Raw genomic sequence first — 21,490 nt, forward strand, 5'->3', positions numbered from 1 at the left:
TTTTCACAAAATGCACTATACATACAAGTAAATATCACTGCTGTTTCCAATAGAAATGTACACTAGAGGTGGTAAACAGCAATAACTTAACATTTTCGTACACATTTATGAATACATCGCCATATGTTTGCTTTCAGTTGGCACAGAATTGGACTTAAATCCTATGAACACATGACTCACATTGAAAGAGCTCAAAGATGAGAGATTGATAAAAAGCTAAAATGAGATTGGGTCTTTGCGTCACATTCACTGTTGTTCGGGTAGGTTTAGGTGTAGAGCAGATTGTATTATTTTAAAACATCATAGAGTTTATAGAGATTACAGATATAGCGCCACTCAATGGACATTTCAAGTCAGAAATGTGATGCCACAAGTATGTTCATCTGTTGGAGAAAAAAAAACACTCTTTTAGCACCCCTCAGTGGACATTTTACATTGAATATGTCACAAAACGTACATGCCGCTATGTATTTCATGTCTTGCAAAATAGTTCCCAAATGTATGTTTTCGTCATCAGATGAGGCTCGCAAATTGATCGTCTAGATCAGATTCAGAACAATGATCAAAACATACACTAAATACGTCACTTTCATCAACGCATTTAAAGCTGGTACGGTCCTATACCACATCCTGATTTACATTTCATTCAGTAAGGTTTTGATTTATATGCTGTTTAATGCTTAATGTTAATTTAGCCACTGAGTCTTTGATTTTAACAAATGCATCCAGTGCAACTTGAATGTACAGCAAATAAAAAAAGGTCAGAGTTTAAATCATTGTAATTGAGGAAAATATCTATGATATACTCCTCTCATTTTAAATCAACCCTTATGATGCCCTCCAGAAATCTACCCTACCACCTGTGCCTTTGCTATTAAGCGAACTGGAAAGGTAATGGCCATTTTGCCAGTGTCATATTTTATTCACTGCTGCTGAGTGACACACTTGTCCTTTTGTGCTTCTCAGCCTGATAGGTTCATTTAAAAAAAAGGACTTAAAGTAAAAAAAAAAAAAAAAAAAAACCCAAGTGACTAGTCTTGTGCTGAAAGTAATAATAAAAGCTCTACCAGTTGCCTTTGACTGTTAGCAGCTTCTCATTAATTCTTGTGGTTATTGCCCTTGCAACAAACCTTGAGTGATCTGTAAGTGATGCTCATTTCCTTTTGAAAATCATCTGAACGTTTTTCTCAGTGAATTTAATCAGCCTGCAACTGGTGTTTATTTAGCGTATTTTTGGATAAATTGTTAATTTGTGAATGACTCTTAGATAAAGTGCTCCACTCATGCTGACTAGCGTGCTACACTGCACATCGTGGATGTTCCTCCCATTATTGGTGTGAGAGCGCGGCTCTGCTCCGTTAGCAAGACGCCAAGTGATTAACATGCACAAGAGGTGCCAGGCTGTCAGACTGAGTGGATAGCGGGCTAGAAACGTTGAGGTATGAATAATTAGAGAAACGAGGGACCGGGCATGATGACAGGCCATAGCCTGGGCAAGAAGCTCAGAGAATTGAACCTTTGAACAGGGATGTCTGAGACCTAGCGGGCCGTGGCAGGGTGTTAATATCAGTACTTTCCCAGGGCAAGGATTTTACGCTTGAATATTCCACTCCTGGAAAGTGTGTTTGGAAGTTGTAAGCTTGATTCACCTCAACCTATGTAAATGTGTCATCGAGTAAACTCGTTTTTGAATACAATTATATCCTGTTTGTTGTCAGCTTGGTGAAAAAGCAGACCACGATTACAAACACAACATCCGTGATTAGACATCAATCCAGTCGTTTAGAAACCCCAAACTCTCTTGAAAGGGAAATCCACTTGACAATAAGAGCCCATCGTCGTGCATGTCATGCAGTCCTGAGCTGATCCACATACAGCATTGTATTTAAAATAGCCTTGGGTTTGTATGAGTCCTCTAATCATCCTTAACCATATTGGGTCATACCAGGCCAGTCTGAAATCCCAATGGTTTAAGCCTCCGCTGGTGGAACTTTAATTGGAAGGTAATGTCTCATCTGGCCTTATACCCCAGGAAGTCCACAGGGAATTATCCCTTACAGAATGGCATGATCTGGGATTGTGAGGAGAAAATCCCCACAAGAGCCACGGGCTGTCAGAAACCTACTTTACCGTAACTGAACAGGCTAAACGCCACATTGATTGGGTAAGTCAGGAGGAGCTGAATGTTTTAATTGTTAATCACGACATAAGCTTCTCACTGTAGTACAAGTAACACTATAAAAAGGATTTTTACATTTTTTAAGTTGTGAATGCAAACAGATTATTGAAGTGCATTTTACAGGAAAATACAATTTCAGTCTTTCTTCCTAAATATATGTTTAATTTAATGTAATACAGTTTCTTTTATAGTTATTTGTGAAATTAACTAGCTAAAATTGTTCCATAATAAATCCTATTGTGAGTGCTTGTGGGGAACATTTTGGATAATTTGGCTGACCCTTTTAAAAGGTGTTTGTCCTGAGAGACAGAGAAGCCAAGGGTGCCAATAATCATGGAAATATTGAATATGGGAAATATTTGGTATTGTGCGTATAAGTGTTGTGGATGCAAAAAGCAACATCTAATTCAAAATCACAATTACAAAAACACTGGGCGCTTTCCACAAACAATTCCACAGTACACAAGTCTTGCTTATTCACAATCATTTACAAAAAAAAATGGTCAGTGAGAGATTCTTTAACCTTCGGAAAGTGCAAGAGGCAAAACTGAATATATGTGTTGTGTTTTCAATTAATTTTTCTATAGGATTCACATAAGATTTGTTGCAAAAACTCTTTAAAATCATGACATTTTCTAGCAATTAAAATTAAATTCAATATAAATATATATATATATATATATATATATATATATATATATATATATATATATATATATGCTTTTAAATACTATCAGTAATAGTAACATGCATTCAAATAAGCTACTAATTAGTTAAATAATAAGAATTGGTCGCAATAATAAAAGTTTGAGGATTTACGATTTTGAATACAGTTATTAGCTTATCTATGGTAGCTGGTCTATTTTTTACAACAAAAACTCTAATTGTTTAAAAAAAGTGACGACACACCACTGTGTACCATATTGTGCGTTGTCTCACTGTTTGAAAGCAGATCTTTGTTCAATCATGTGTGGTTTAAGGCTTGCTTTGGGCCACGTGAGACATAGAATGATTTGTAGTCCTGAAAACCCTGAGATGGCGTCACAGCAGGGCGTTTTAGAACAGTAAGCAAGAGAGCAGATGAGAACTGAGAAACGCTGCATGTGGCCAGGTAAACAAGCATGTTCCTCTGTCTTCCCCTCTGTAACTTCACTTTCCCCATACCAAATTTGCCACTTCAACTCACTTTACTCATCCTACTCTCACCGGGTGAGTTACCACTACTTTGTCCAGACTCTTTTGATTTCAGCTTTTTGTTCATTGTGATTCCTTTCACCCCTTCTCCTCCACTTTCAGCCTCTGTTCTGTTTGTCCACCTCTCTGTTGTGTCCAGGGCACTTAAGAGAAATAGTCAAAAGACCCATTCATCAAAGGTGTTTCATTTTATCTGTAACTGTGGGAAAGCCAGGGATGGCTATGCCTTTGATTACCATGTGTTAGAAGTACAATTATTCATCCTGATCTTAGGGCAACTGATCCAGATGCTTTGAGCCTCCAGAGTGGGAAAAGCTAACGGCAGGCATGTATGTGAATGTGAGTCTGCTTGCAGCCATTTTTCAGTACTTTTCCACCTTTTGCCACATGCTGCTCTATTAATGATTGGGGTGACTCTGCTAACAGCAGGTGGTTTCAACCTAAACAGCCTGAATTGTGCCTGAATTCTCATGGTAATGTGAATGTTCTTTTCAAAACTACTTCACTTTTCACCTCACCTTGCTTCCATGATGATTAAAGTGATTCTGTTGACCGAGGACTCGTGCCCCAGTCGCAGACCCGTGGAACACCCTGCTGATGTGCGCATGATGGCCAACTGGTTCAGAATGGGCTAGATCCTATCAGTACCCCAGACAAAAAGCGTGAGATGTGAAGGGAATAGCTTTTCCAACATTCCCTTTGCCCAATGTTACTACTTTTATCGTTAAAGCAATCACTGAATTTGCGAAGGTTACACTTCTGCTTAATGCATTTGTACTCTATGTCTCCCTTTATGCCTGCATAAACCTAATCAATTTAGTCTATAAATATCAACTTTTGTGGTCGCTGTTTCATGACCAGAAACACAGAGCATTCCATTAGAAATAAATCAATGAGCAGATGTGATGAGAAAGCCCCATTTTAGTGATTTTATCTGATCGCACATTATAGCTTTTAAAAGGATGATTATGTGTGTAGGATGCTAAGGCATGCTCACGGAACAATATCACCTTCACAGCAGATGAAAATTAAAGGTCACTGCTGAAGTGGGCGATGTCAGGTTAAATCTGAATGTAATATACTGTGTTGTGAAAATATAGCGTCTAAAATTAACTCAGTGCCAAATACCAGTAAATTTCATTTTTGATGATCAAATAAAAAGTTGCTCTGTTAATTGGAGATATAATTAGCAGCTGCAACATAACATATGATTTAAATCTGAAATAATTGCCTAATAAAAGCTAAAAGAATCAAATGTACGGATATATAGACCCACTTTATATATATATATATATATATAGGGCCAAAGTTACTAAAAAGCTTGTGTCGGTGCAAAACTTTTGGCGTTAAAACAGTAGTGTCAGGATTTAAAAAGACATACAGTAAAGATTTAGCACTGAAAAGGCATGAATACGGTTATTTTTCCCTTTCAGACCCAAAAATTATGCGAGGAGAGTATTAAACATGAATCATGCAATGTAACTATTGCTATTGTTATTGGTATCTGTGAATAAATGTCTTTAATAATTACTTACCTTTATATTGATTATCTGATACAAAGGACTAATTGTATAATTACATTTTTACATTGTATATTTGTATTTTTTTTAATCATGTAAGTGCATTACACTTTAATTACATTAAATACATATTTAATTATTAGCCAACATAGAAATGTTGGCTCAGTTTATGTATGATACCGTCAAAACATTGACCTTGATTAAACATTGATTCTTTTTTCTGGTTCAGTTCGATAGCATTAATGTACTGTTATCTAAAACTAGCAATGCACAATGCTTTTATAAATTTCCCTCTGACAAACATAAATAACAAATAACAGCATTTTTATTAATTAAAGCAAACCTGGATTAAGAAATGCTGTAAAAATCTGACTTCTAGTTTAATATACCAAATGGATTAACTAATATTAACAAATTGCTCCTTATTGTGAAGTGTTACCGTAAAATGTTAAGAAGTTTTCTCAGAACCTTAACCTCGTGTTGCTCAATGCACTCAAACTGTACAGCTATTCCATGTCGCTGACCAGCTGTTTAATGTACTTCTGAGGCCACCGTAGTCCTCGTCATCCACTCACCCTTGTTTAAATAATTCAGACTGGCATGTCATCCTGCCTGCTCAGAACTTTAATCTTAATGACATGAGAGGAATGTTAAGTGAAGCGAGGAGAGAGGGATATGGAGATGATGAATAAGACAAAAAAAAAAAGAAAGAAAGATAGAATGGAGGGGCAAAGAAGAGGAAAACAAGCACAAGTGAGTGATCATAGAAGCGGGAAGTGAAGTCAGTCAACAAGACTAAAAGGAATGTAAAGAAAGACAGGAAATGGAAGTGTAGGTGAATCACACAACAAAGAAGACACGCTGCCTATGGCGTGAATCATTATATCAGGCACTAGCATGGGCCTTGATCCACTCACAAGGGTTGGCAGTCTTTCTGACATGAAGTGCTAAAGTGTGTAGCTTCTTCACTATTAGGGTCATCTAGACGAAAACCAAAGACCTTTGAAAATGCTCCTTACACCAGTCACGCCATTTTTCTTATCTTTACAATATAGTGCTATTGTATCTTGTTTGTGGAGTTTAGATTATCTGTTAAGAAGAAAAGTCAAATGTCTTGATTGGAATTGTTTTCTTCAAGTTTTGAATGTAACTGGGAAAACAGCCCAAGGAATAAATTAGTTCTCTAGGAATGACCATGCTGACTAGTTAACTACCCCTATTGTTTAAACTTGCTTTACCATATTGTCTGTCAGTGTGCATTTTGGCCATTTTCACTTCCATTTGTTTTCACTTCTTATATGAAGTTGAATTATTAACAATGGAAAACTGAACAGGTGCTTTAAACATGATGGTGATAAGCCGATTTTTTTTATAGGCTCATTAGTTTGAAAAGTATCAGCAGTAAATGAGCGTAAAAGCTTTAGGGGCTTCTGACAATGACCCTGTGATCTTTAGCTTAGACCAGACAGATTCTGATGAGTTTAACAAGGTCATTAACTAATTAGCCAACCACACTTTTGCTACATCTAACGCCTCTCTGAGCCCCTAAGGGTCAGATTTTAATCTGTTAAGATAAAGTACAGCCATGAGGGACTTAGGAGCAGTGTGGTTACAGTGACGGTAATGGCCCTGGCTTAAACCGTGAGAAAATATCCTTTTTGAAAGAGCCACATGCTAGATATATTGAACAAGACAGGCGCACAGGGCAAAGCTTAACAAATGTTGCCTGGTGTCTCTTCTAATAAGAAAAAAAGGTAAAATGATTAAACATTTATTTAAAATAAATAATAAAAAATACAACAACTACTAGAACTTAGTTCAAGGAGAGCTGAAGGTAGAAAGAGGCATGGAAAAGATATACTACACATCTGTATATACTACAAATCTTCAACAAGAATGTAACAACATGTCCTCCAACAAATACGTCTGTGTAGGTGGGTTTACACAGATCCCTGAAATACGACCCAACAAAGCTTATACTGCAATTGCGCCGCCCCTACACTGTTTTGTACTATTTTCATGTTTTGTACGGAATTAAAACCCAAGAATGCACATGCTCATGATGCGTAAATACGTGATAATTTATGATTTTTGTAATGGGTAGGTTTAGGTTTGAAGTTGGGCGTGGTCATTTCTATGATTTATGCCCATCAAAATACGTTTTAATTACAGTGAGATTGGTATTTAAAACAGTCCACACACTGCATTTAAACAAAGCATGCATTTTGATTGGCAATGACAATCATACGCCATTTCATGACAACAGATGCAACGTGACACGGTCAATATTTTTATGCCCGTTTGAGGGCGCTTAACTTAAAGACATAAACATAGGTCGCATAAGGTAAATGCACAAATGACCTATAGGGTCATGTTTTGCTGGAGGGCAGCCTGGAATGTGAAGTATTATTATGAAAAATTAATTGCTTTATGTAAATGTGTGAATGCAGCTAAACACTCCCTGTTAACCCTTACTATTTATGTAAAAATGTTACTAAATTAATCAATCTATCAATTTTATTTTAAATTATAAACTGTTTTATTCGAAATACCTGCAGGAACATTTTCATACAGTCTTCTTTCTTTCTTTCTTGGACAACGTGGTAAGTTCTGACTGCGTTCTCACATTCTTTTAGATCACCTGTCCCTTTAAGAAAGATGTTTGTGAGCATGCTCCTCCATGTTGGCTCCACTACTTCTGATTTATATGCTAATGCAAAAGGATTTGACAGCAATATGGACAATCATATTTGAATAACCTGCTGTTCTCCCTGGAGTGACTTGCTCTAGCTTTGCATTTCAGAGTAGACAGAGGATGATAAGCCACTTTGTGTAATTGTTTAGCTAAATGCAAGTAAGAGAAAGAGAGAGAGGGCACCAGATTATAGCGCTATTCCTTACAGATTATAGTGCTACTCTTCACAAACCAGTTTCAATTAACAAACATCTCATATCTGCTTACACATGGTGCTCGTGGCCAAAAAGACTTGACCATATATTATCACTTCAGGAAGGTGTAAACGAAAAACAGATATTGCAAGATTTGACGAGAAATCCAGCACAAGAAGGTCAAGTCTTTTTCTTACTCACAGAAAGTGCAAAGCTGCAAGAATACATTCATTATGAACGCCTCCAACTCACGGTTGTGCGATCCAAGGTAACCGAGAATCTAGCTGTTCTTTTTATTGTTCTTTGCTCTAATCTGGTCTGTGTGGTGAGGGTGGATGGTTAGGTTATTGACTGAATGCTGCAGTAACATGATAGAACACCTTCATTTATCATGTATTTAGAAATAGATTGAAGATAGATTGAATAAAGGGATGGGTTTGTGAAGGAGCGAGCAAAACTGTCCATCTTAGTTACTTTCCATTTAGCAGACACTTTTCATCCGGAGAGACTTATGCTACACTAATTGCGTGGAAAGTCTACCTGAAGGAACCAGAGGTTAAGTGTGCTGCTCAAGGGCACAGTGATAATTGGACCGGACTCTGACCGCTTCCTGGGTCACTTTTACTTAGGATTAAAGCAGCATGCTTTAGAGACCAATCCTTGAAGAAATGTCCTAGTTAATTTCCAATGTATTGCCTATATATAGAAATAATTACAAATATATAAACATCCAGAAAATCAAGCTTAGTTGATAATGATCATTTTAACAATTAAAAATGAATGCACATTACGTATGAATAAAAGATGTCTTGCATAATTACAGCACGTGAAACATTAAAACAGTAAAGACAAAACAATGGTACATGGGGTTGCAATTCGTTCTTAGTACATTTGCATTTAGTAATTGACAGAATGTCTCAGATACTCATTTGTGAAGACATTAGTATACATAAAATTAAAATATGCAGGAAAGGTGTGTCTACAAAGAAAGTGATTATGTGCGGCAGAGCTTGTAACTGCTTTGTGTGTGTTCCTTATGAGCACACCGCCAATCTTACAGAAAACCTGTCAGGATAAAACAACCCCCTGTGCAACAGCGTGACTCCTTCCCACAGAACGAACACACAGACACACGCCGCTTAACATTCTTGTCTTTTCTCTCTGCCTCTTTGCCAGATCAGAGGAAAGGTATTGGACACATGTTTGATCATTTATGAAGAGAATCTAAAGCATGTTTGTATTTGGCTTTGTTTTTAACGTGTTTAATACACAACACTCTAGCGGGTCTCAGTGTGGATGTATTTAAAATCAATTAAAAAAAAATATTGTACAGATATTCACCCACAAGACTACACATTCAGTTAACATTTTGGCAATTACACTTCCTGGCTAATACCCTCATCTCTATTGCTATTGTGCAACATGTAATTTTTTAGTTTTTAGTTTAAATGATCAGACGTCCCTGAGTTTTTTTAGATGCACTTTCTCTCTACAAGTGTCACATTTGGCACCTGCAATGCATACAGATTAACCATTTTGTATGGTTATAGTTGTCTTTTTATCTGTTGTCCAATTAAGAGACTCATAAATACACAGATATTCACCCACAAGACACACACATTCATTTCTGTAAAGCTATTTAACATCAGCAGACTCAGAGCATTAATTTGTACCCCATAAATATGCAAACATCAAGTCCCTGTGAAAGATCCATGCATGTTTGTTAGATCAGTACACACACACACACACACACACGCACGTGCTCTTAGCAACTGTCCTGAACCTGCCACAGCTAATCTGTCTTCGTGGGGAGGAAGAACTCGGGTTGCCTTTCTATAACAACTGGAGCACGCACGAATGTGAGTGCACACGCGCATGCTTTCACACGCCGCAGGCAATCCATGCGATTCATGCATTTCACTCATGAAAATATGAATGCAGCTTTCTAAAAATAGCAACACTTTCTTTCACCGTCTAAACACATTGAGTTGTTTGGTTGTTTTGGTGCGTGTCTTTGTGGAGGCATGCTAAAAATAGGAATGTTTACCCCTGCGCATGCCATAGATTCCACCTCAAGCGTCGCCTTCTCACCTTGATTACTCATTCACCCGTTATTTTTGTTTTTTTGAAGAAAGGAGAGCTGAGAAGGAATGAGTGACTTTTCATGCATTATAGATTGTAGAATGTATTCCCTAACTATTACATGAGAGAAGGGGACAGAAGCATCTTTCTGCTCTGTGGTCGTATATTAGCATGCAAGCGTGCGTATTTGAAAGTGAGAAGAAGGATGCGTGTGAGCTTTTAATTTCCCTGCTGTACTAGCACACTTACATGATGAGCAGCTTTGAGCCAGCCTTTCTCAGTTGTTTATAAACAAACACAAAATTCATACACCTCTGAGGCCATTTTATTGGGTTTGGAAACTTTGAAGAACTTGGATGTTCTTGGATCCGCTTACAGTAGTATTGAATTATTCCAGCAATGAAAGAAGATTAATGTTTTGAACTGCCTCTGGAGCTCCAGTCAAGGTGATTTCACATTCATTCAGTACTTTGATTGCAGTGAAACATCTGGAACTGGCTACAGTAATAAGTGATTCATGATGTCTGGCTCCAAGTTCCCAAGACTCATTTTGGTTGGCAGATTTGCAGTAGCTGTCTAGTCGAAGACTATCACGCATGTAAACAAGCACCAATGCATGCTCTTAAATGAGCAGAGGCTGAATCAGGCATTTATATAAACGTAAGTCGTTTTATCTTTTGCGGTGTGAGAAACAAGAGGTTTGTTGGCTGAAAAGGGCATCCGCTGAGAACCTGAGAAATCCCTGCATGAAACTCTGGGACACTGCAGCTGGTACATGCTCGGAGAAAGGTCAAACTGTAGTCAAATATGTCCACTTAGAGAAGGACAAACTGGACTTACACACACATAGTGTGGTGTGCATGGTCATTCTCATACCTTTGAGTGTCTTTAGATGTCTTTGTGACTGCATTTCAGCAGCAGAATCTTATTTAAGTGTAAATGCGTTTCATTTTTGTCTCTCGCTTGGTGGTACACTAAAACTCATAGACACAATCTGACCTTGTTCGTGATACATCACCTCTGAATATATTTGACCTATGTTTCTTTAACACTTTCTTACAAAGAATACTCATGCTAATGCCTGCCACTGACCATGAACATCATTGTGCATGCCATAGGCCTAGGGGAAACCTTTCAACACCTCAAGACACCACCCACAGTGTACAAATTAACTGACTGTCAGAAACAGATGAGCATGTTGGTGAAGCATTCAGATGGCTCTTTTGAATCACCTAAAAAAATAAATCAATAAAACAAAATGTTACATCAGCTGGCAAAAAACTGTATGGTTTATTTTACATATTCTACATTAAATATTTAGTTCCAGCCTTTTAAAGCTATTGTTTAATCATCTATTTAGCATTATTTACTGTAAAACGTCACACAGTAAACTATTTAACCCCATATAATTGTATGTATGTGTAATATAAATCAATGAAACTGATACATGATTGGATTTCTGTTAAAATTGTTACCTTCAGTTTTGGGGTAACAAAGTCGAATATGCATGAACACAAGCAAATTAAATTGCGCCACACCACATAATGAAAAGAATTTAAAATGTAAATTATGCCAGTAATGAAATACTGAAAAAAATAGATGAAGCTTAATAAAATCTGATGTGACTACCTAAATTTTAAAACACTTTTTTTAATTTAGATTTGAAGCTTGTGACATATAAACGCATATATCAACCCGATCACTCTATTTAGTGTTCATGTAAACACTACATTCAGATTCATCAATCGGAATGAATACAGTCTGATTGAACCCCCAAACCTATGAGCCCTTTCTGCATCATTTATTTTACTAAAGTCAAATAAAGATGAATAATGTAGCATTATTATTGTGTGTTTTCTTTGTTAGTTTCTTTTCTTTTGTTTATTAGTTTTTCAATCCATTATATCATTTCAACATTAAGATTTTGTCATTATGATTATGTTTCTACTAATTACTATATAAACTGTAATTACTATTAGAACCAGTGTCTGCCTTAACTTTTACCACTTCAACAAACCTAGAAGATCTTGAATATACATTTTCAAGATTATTTAAATTCAAAAAGTAGTAACTGTAAATGGCAAAATCTCAACACTTGGTAGACAACGAACAGAATCATATGCCTACAGTCCACCACAGGGATTGTGGATTGTGAATATGTTTTTTTTTTTCAGTTTCAGACCTGAACAGGGTTCCCAGAAATACCAGTCAATGCCTGAACAGAACATCATGCCATTAGTCAAGGAGCTAAAGCTGGGTTAAAAAGGGTCTTATAACAAGACAATGACCAAAAGGATTTAAGCAAATCTGCCAAAAGATGGCTCAGTAGAAAGAAGATCAGTGGATTTGTCAGTGGAAGTCAAAGTCCTATCCAAAATCCAGTTGAGATGTTGTGGCTGGATGGTTCACATGGCAGTCAGCCCTTGATTGTTACTCAATTGAATTTTACAAGAAAGGGTCAATAAATAATTGCATACATACATGCAAACGCAGGCAACGTTTTCTGTTTTTACTGAGAATTTATACAGTTAGAGTGAGAATCCAGAATCCAGCAGTCTTGCAATGCAGCCGTTTCAAAAAAGAGCAATATGACAACACATTGAGATGAAGAGGCAGTCTTTGCTTTCAGAGCAGTCTGAGAAACAAACGAGGGACAGTGGCAGTCCAAAGGGGCAAGACAGAGCGATTATCCATGGGAGGAAGCAATAATCCAATCAAGGTACAAACGGTGTCCAAGATTGGAGGCAAAGACAGAGTCCATATATCAGACTTAAACCAGAACAAGGAGATGTCTAACAAACTAGGAGAGTACTAGGAAACTAGGAGGGAACTGGGAAACAGGAAAATGGCTTACATGGAGTTGCTATCTCTTGGAGAGGGATAAATGCTAACCATACACAGCATAGAGCAGAGGGATAAACTTATTTAAGGTGTGTGAGTAATTGAATGCGGGTGAGCGTGATGAGTACAATCAGGGGTGTGTGTGTGTGTGTGGGAACTGAAGTTCGAAGTGAAATGCAACAGTAGTGCAGTGCATCTGGTGCACATCTGGTGGTGAGTGAATGAACGTTCATGGACCAGTTGTGTGACACATACTACTAGCATACTGTGTGTTTGTTTGTTTGTTAATGGTTATTAGGCAAACATTAATGTCACATTTAGCACAAATTCTTTAACCCTACAAGATACCCAAACTTAACAACTAACTATTATTAAGCAGGAAATATGAGCTTACTGAAGAAATACTCTCAGTTAATAGTGAATGTGTGTTCTCTAATCTAAAGTGTTACAAATCAATCTAAAAAATATTTTGTTACATAAACACTTACTATATACTGAAATGTAATAAATATTTAAAAAAGCGACCATTCATGCTGGGTTCAAACCTTTTCAGACAAAGAGATGACAAACATTTTTTTTTTTTTTTTTTTTTTGGAAAAACATCCAAACCAGAAAAATGAATTGTTGATGACAGCCATCAACCTGGTTTTGACTTGGCACCACTCATGTCAAGCATAATTTTAAAGGTGACACTCAATTATTGATCTCAGTAAGACTTGATGCTATTTTTGCAGACATTCCAGTGCACAAGGAGACCAATGCACTAAAGATAGAGAAGGCTCACAGTTTAAGCTTCCATAAATGACAAAGCTCATGGACAATCTTTCTGCTTTGATTTAGTTGTCCAGCTCTTTGTTTTACTTGTCACAGTAAAGGATGCAGTAACATGGAACTTCCTGCAAAATGCAGTATTTTCCCATAATTATTTAAAGCTGGATTTGTTGAGATAACCGTTTCTCAAACAGGCAGATTCCGTGGTCTATAAATACTCACAGGAGACAGGAGATTATGTGTAGCTATTATGTAAGGGTGACAGGGACATGATGATGAGGAAAGGAGAGACAGCCAGAGGTCTGATGGGATCTGGAAGCAAACACATAACTTTTTGTCCCTTGTTCAGTTATACTAACTCACTGTCTCTTTTCCTCTAGAAGTGATTGACAGATTAAAAGAGTCAAAATGACAGTAGTTATGTCTTAGGGAGATGACATATCAAACTTGAGAATAACTGGAGTAATATGACTGCAAAAGGAGACTCTGCCCCTTATTAATGTAATGAGATTTGCAGAGTATGACAGCTTAGCTTTTAGAAAAAAAAATCTCAGTGTTAAACAAAACTGCTTCCCATCACTTACCTCTTAAACTAGTTGGAATGAACATATACAATTGTGCCCATTTATTTACATATTCCTTTTACTTGACTTCAGTTGTTTTAAATGAGCTGCAAAACATAGTTATTCACATAGTTATTTTGAGGAAAACTAAATGTGTAGAGCACGATTAGATTTACATTTTTGTTACCTAAGTAACACTAGAATAGGGAACACTTATTCACTATTTACTCAATAATTTCCAATTTGCTGTTTATTAATAGTTAGTAATACATATTTATGTATACTGTATGCATGCAAATTAGCTTTAACTGGGCAGTAGTATATTACTTGAGCATGTATTTAACTTATTATAATTCAGCTTTTATCATGGCTGACCCATTTAAAATGTGAAAAGTGTGAATGTCTGAAGTAACATGTTTCTTTGTCCCCTCAGAAATGTGCACGGCGCTTATCATTGCCTCCAATTGAAAAAGTAAGTTATTTTTAAACTCTCTGGCAAACTTTCAGTCTTTCAGCCAGAGCATTTGAAATGTACTCGGAAAAATGCTTTGGACTGCTTTTCATATGAATATTCTAATAGCTTTTTGAATATTCAGAGGGACAGATTGTGTGTTGATGCTTTGAAAGAGTTCATGAACACTCCCTGAACCACGGAGCTCTAATCTGGGACATTTTAGATGCGTACAGTTTTCCATCTTGCACTTTAAACAGCCATAAACCGGTACATCTAAAAAGTGGAATTTATTCTGGATCGTTGCCTTTTAGCACATTGTGATTAATCTACTAGCTAACATAAATCAAATTAAATTCAATAGACAGTTGACCTGAAGAAAACCAAAGACAGAGACTCCTGAAAATATGATCTTTACTTGACTATTGAAGAAAAAAGATGTACATCTCGGGTGGCCTTAGGGTGAGCAAATTAAGGTAAGCTGAGGTGTGATATTCCTGTACATACATATAGCTGGGAATTTTCCCATGGAATTTTTTTTATATATATTTTATCAGAAACCAGGCAAAACCATAGGTGGAATTACTATGACAAATATTAGTACAACTTCCTTTAAAAAAATGATTTGAGACAGCATAAATGTTCATAGCACTAAAGGAGTAAAAGAAAATGAAAAGATCTGATCTAAAATAAAAAAAATAAAAAAATAAATATGCTTTTTCAACACTGAACATATCAAGTTCTGTTTCCCACACTTAAAATTAAACTGATTCTGATTCATTCCAACAATAAGAGCCATGTTTCATCTGAAGAAAATGAGATGAGATTGGAGACTGTCTCCAGGGAAAGGAAACAACATGAGAAGATGACAGAGTAGATGCAGTTTTCTTCTAATGCTATTTAGAGTTGCAACAGAACAGAACCTCTGTGCTCACATTGGAGAAGAAGCTCAAGGCAACGTCAAGATCAGTAACAGGTTTGGTGGAAACGGTCACGGCATCCATTGATGCATGAACTGATTCTGTCAGTCCTAATGAAGTTAATGCCCCAGAGATAAGCATTGTTTTGACTCAGCTCTCACAGAATGTTGCCGGCCACTTCAAAATGGGGACAGGTGAAGGTCAAAGAGGTCAAGTTTTTGTCTAAAAGCTCAGCATGAACACATGCATAGCCCCAAATGTGCATTCACAAATGCACAGTTGCAAACACTGCTGCATTCGAACATGTGACTACAGAGCTTCATGTGTCAAGATTATCTTATCGTGAACATGAACGCATTTCAGAAATGGATGGTTTACCACAAATTAAGTTCTGATATAGGTTGTGAGTGTAAAGTAGTTACAAATTACTATAAGATTGTGTTGACATACAAAAGGTTTTGCTGTCTTTAAGTAAAGATAATTTTTTTTTTTGAAAAATACATATTTAATCAGGTAGTCTGTAAATCTATCTTGTTTTCTTCTAGTATGAATATCTAGTTTTCTAATACCTGTTTTAACTATGAACTTCAACAAATTTGTTGCATTTCTAATTTTCAAACAGCCATTCTAACGGATTGATCTAGTTAAAATGAGGAGTATCAGTAGCAGTACAGTCAGGTGTTCAGGGAAATGGCTACATAAAATAAACGAGAGAGATAGAGAGAAAAAAAAAACATCAGTATTCAAACTGTGTGTCTATTCTCACCAAGTCACTCCACCCTCTTTATCAGTCGTGTGTAGTTAAAAAGCAAAGAAGGGTTTATTTATTCATGGCCTTCATGCATTTAGAATATCCTGTATCTGCTTTTGTGACTTGGAGATTACAATCTGACCATTCTTGTTCTTAAACATCCATTCAATTAGTTTTTTCTATTGGTTATTAGAAATGTTCCAGAATGCAATATGAAGCACTGACTGGACTTTCCTGATGACTAAAGCAAAATCAGGTACATTTGCAGGGACGCATTCTCCCTTCCCATATTACCACCTGACCGTCGGGTTTGGAGTTCAGCTTCTATTTCCTAGAAATCAATATTCAAGAGCTGAGGTCCCACAAGCACGTTCTAAACACAGAGATGGACTGTAAGAATTAGATCTAAATTGAAATCCTGCTGTTTTGAAAGTCTAATGTGGAAAAACTAGGGTAAAAGGCAGGCATAGACTGGCACAGTCATTGATAACCACAAACACTTCATGGTATTTTGTGTATCAATTTAAATTAAACTGAATTCACAATCTAATTTATTAAGTTCAAGTAACTAGAAACTGATTGGAAAGGGTTTCTGGCCTCATCCACCTTCCCATTTTATTCTTTTGTTTTAAACACATGTGCGTTTCTTTTTCTGACATTATGACAACACGCATGAATTTCATTTGTCTGTTTTGCTCGAACATCCAGTGGAGCAGAAGACTTTTTTTTTTTGTATAGAAATGGATTGAAATATCAAACCTTCTTGCATCACAATGAGCATTTGCACATTCATTTTTATTTTGATTTATTGAGATACGTGTTTGAATTGATTATCAATTTCTGTTTCCAGCTTAATTTAGTGAACTGGAAATAATTTACCGTTTGAAATTCATCAAATCATCAGCGCTTTTATGCAGCATTTAATTAATAGGACTGACATGAGATTTACATCTTAATATTATTAAGATGATATCAAAGTTGATAAGTTGATAACAAATCACTGTTCAATTTTAGATAAGGTCACATTTGCGTTTCAAACTCCTGCACTTTAAAAAGAAAAAAGGGAGCATGACACAATTAAACACATCCAATTAATACTGGATCATATTACAATTTTAACAATGTGTAATAATAATGTCTTATTAGATGCTCTGACATTTCTCTTTCTCTGACATTTTTTTTTTTTTAGGAGCACTGTACTAACTGCAAAACTCATTACGCTTGGTTCGCCTTTCTTTAAAGAAAATACAGAAAGAAAAAAAAGACTAGGCATAACTGAAGGTCTGTCCTCTTTCTGTATGGCCTCTCATTTCAGAACCTGACCTATTCTGGGCTAAATCACTTTCACTTCTTTGTAATGGTTCGATCTTGATAAGTAAAGTTCACGCTCTCACAAAGAAAGTTTGAAAAGCTGATGTGTCATCTTTGTTCTAGACGGTAAGCCTCAGAGAACAGACCGACTACAGCAAAGTTAGGGAGAAAGTAGAAAGAGTTACAAAAAGAAACAATCATATCAGTGCTGCAGGAAGGAGAAAATGAGTAATATTCTTTCCATTAGATTTATAACAAATCTCCCAACGGGCAGAGGGGTTAATGATGCTCCTCGCTCCCTCAGTCTAACACTCTCAGTTTTACTCTGGGCAATCAGTAGCGGCGCTCTTCATACATTACTTTTTTATTCTGTTCGGCAAAGTGAAGACCTTTCCCCCCCATAGAACATCTGAAAACTGGCCCTTGAGGGAGAAGACAAAATATACATACATTTTTCAACTGTTCACAGTCTTTAACCCATTCAGGCGCAGTGATTACTGTGGGAAAACACCTGTTCTTTTCTCATTGCCCAATAAAATTTTAAATGAACTGAAGTAAAGATACTTTATGCAAAATTTAGGCTACTAAGGTATGAGGTATTACAGTTTAGGCAAGTCTAAGAAATTTGAGCTAACAGCAGTTAAGCAATAACTGGCTTTGCTTCTCGTGTGACTATTTAATAAATTTAAAAAAAATGGCATTCTGGTTCTAATACATGCGTGAAAGTAATTTCAGTATAGCTCAAGATATAAGAAAATTTTAATCAATTCACAATATACCAACTAAGTCCCTGTTCACTACGAGAAACCATCTTAAATGCACCTGTCTGAATAATTGAACTCACCATTAGTTTAATCATTCATTCGTGCCAATAGTAAGTTTCTGAAATTGAATAATAATAAATATAATAATATAATAAAAAAAGGTGATTAAAACATTAAAAAACAACAGTCAGAATTGTGAATTGTAAGCTCAGAATTCAGAGGGGGGAAAAGTCAGAAAACCGGATGTAAACTGAGAATTGCAAGAGAAAACCAAATTTTGAGCTTATAAATATGATAAGGTCTGTTTCGTTATGCAAAAACAGCTTCCATAGTTTCTTTACCCAGCATTGTTAAAAAAAAATCAAAAGGGTTATATTTTTCAGAGTAAACAACAGTGTGCATAGGACAGTGTGTTTGTCACCACAGTAAAACAACTGCATCTGTTTGAGTTACTTCAAAGTAAACTGCTAGAATCAAGAAATAATTCAGGAAACTCATTCGTGATTGTTTCCAATGAAGTCTTACTCCATCTAAACAAGTTCAAAAGAAGCTGGGTCAAATGAGAATTTATAAAGAATTTATAAAGGTGATTTGTCACAATTTATAGAATGTTAAGCGATATGTCTTCTATGGTTTGTAAACCGTGAGATTGCTGTGGTGTGTGTCCAAAGAAATCAATAAATATGGAAATGCAGGAACATATAAAAGCTGAGATTCTTTCTATGCAACGCACATATACACAAGTACAACCCTTGCATTGATTTGAGAATAAAGAGGTAAGAACTTTTTCCAAATAGAGAAGGTAAACTGCTACACTCAAGAAGAATGGTGGTGAATGTGAATAGACAGGCTTTAGGATGAGCTGCAAGCCTCTTTGATTGGGAAGAGATTGTAATTTCAGTCTAAGTCTGCGAAGACAACAGGGTCCATCCTTTTTCATTCACTCCACCTCTTTCTTTTTCTGTTGTTCTTGCTTTTTCTAAAAAGAAACACTTTTACACATTGTATGATGTAGGTGAAAATAGATTAGCGTACTTTCATTGCACAATGACCTTCTCATCCTGTGCTACAATGTCTTTATTAAAGCAAGGAGAACAGCAATTATGGATCTATAAATGGGTGAGAATTATGCATGCAGTCGTGTGAGAATGGATGTATTAGTGCTGACTGTCACGTCTGAGTCTCATCTGTGTGAGATGGACCAGTGCTAGTACAAAGACCTTGACTATAGAGTAAGAAGCCCACAAGGGCAGAGGGTCAACAGAACATTGGCAGACTATTTATTTATTTATTAATTATAATAATTAACATTAGATCAATGCTGGTGCAAAACAAACAGTCCAATGAGATTTTCTATTAGATTTAAGCAGAATGTAATTCAGAGAGGCTGATAAATTGAGTGTTAGAAGATTTGCATTGTGAGGTTTTGCATAGCTATCGTTTGCCAAATGGTCAGGAGTAAGTGCATGTTTTTTGAAATTAGTAAACATCATACAAATGAAATTCCACAACCAAGTCACTCAAATAGATGCAATGTATCATAAAACATAAAAATCAGACTGAATTTTAGCATACAGAACTAACCATTTAGATTTATTCAATGTTATTTAATTGTCTGTATAGGTTGTTTGCACAAAAAATACGATCAAAGCGAATACCACAACTGCTTTGCTTTGTACTATTTTATTAGTGTCAGAATTGGTTCAGTCTGTGGAGCATTGCGTTGTACTTCATTCTGAGTGGCATCCAGAAGTGACACCAACACAAGCAGAAATCATAGCTTCATTCTCACATTTAAATTAATTGCAAGACCTGAAAACAGACTTCTGTGATATATTTACCTCATCTAAAACTAGTCAGAAGTAAGTTGACACCTGAAATGATTTCATTTCAAAAACCAGTGGTTTTAATAGGGAGTCTGTTCTGGGAAGGTTTTCCACTAGTTGACTCTGAGCCTACCTAAGCGATAAATTTAAATTGAATTTGCCGATAAAACAGACCTGTTTCTAAGCATAATTTTAAAGAATTTGCTTGTGTTTCGGTCCATCTACTATTCCAGTTTTAATGATATGCCGGTTTATGCTGATGAAAAGCAGCCCCACAGCATGATGCTTCCACTGCCATACTGCTTTTTTTGGGGGGGGGGAGGGGGGTTAATTGGAGAAAAAGATTTATGTGTATCTCAAAAATATGTTTTCTACTGGATGTCACAACAGGGTCATAATTAAGGCTTCTTCTCCATAGTTGTGCCTTACATCTTGTTTTGTGCCGTGTTCCATAAAGGCCAGTGAAAAGCAGAACCCTTGATATGGTTGACTAGTGCATGTTTACTCTGTATGCTGCTACTCTGAATCTCCTTGAAAATGGTTTCTCTCAGATATATCCTTTTGTATGTGATTTGAAGGGCAACCTTTTCTAAACACCGTAGGGTTTGATCTTGCTTTATATCCTGACAGTTGAACCAACCAGTGGTCCTCACTGGGACATTCAATGGTATGGAAACTGTGTCGTATTCAGGGTTATTATTGTTAGGTAATAATAACAATAATACTACATTTAATTACTTAAAATAAATATTAAACGAAATAAAAATGTAAAAATGTGATAATATAAAACCCGAATCTAAAAATGCCTCTCAAATCTACTTTGAACTTAAGCAATTCACACAGTCAATGAAGACAAAAAACATAATATAACATTTGACGTATGAAGCTTTTATACTCCCTTTTAAAGGTTACTAAAAGCCAACATATTTTGCAGTCTTAACTGTGCATGTTACACAGTTAGATTCAACATTTACCATACATTTTCTCCCTTTCTCTGTGAATAGACCCATTTCAGGATTATCATCCGTCAGTTGAGAACCTCTGCTTTACTATATACTAAACATTTTTATACATTTTAGATGTAGATAATAAATGCACTGAGTGCCAAGAATAATTAATAATTTAAAAGTAAAGAGTGCACACTATAAACAAACACAGTGACAGATCACAAGGGTAGATAATTGCATTATACTGTATAATCACACCCTTCAAACATTAAAATACGTAGAAAGGCTGATCGTTTACTACGGTGGTTTGATCAATCAAATCTAAGTTTAATCAATTTCGCTATGCTCACAGGGCCGACGTGTGCGTACGTGTGTGTGTGTGCATGTGTGTGTGTGTGTGCTCATGCATTGATGCGCTTTCTTTGAAGGTTCAGTTACTGGATTTGGACTGCACATAACAGGCATGAAAGATGACATGGAA

Source organism: Puntigrus tetrazona, chromosome 1, assembly GCF_018831695.1.
Source record: "Puntigrus tetrazona isolate hp1 chromosome 1, ASM1883169v1, whole genome shotgun sequence".
Lineage (NCBI taxonomy): Eukaryota > Metazoa > Chordata > Actinopteri > Cypriniformes > Cyprinidae > Puntigrus > Puntigrus tetrazona.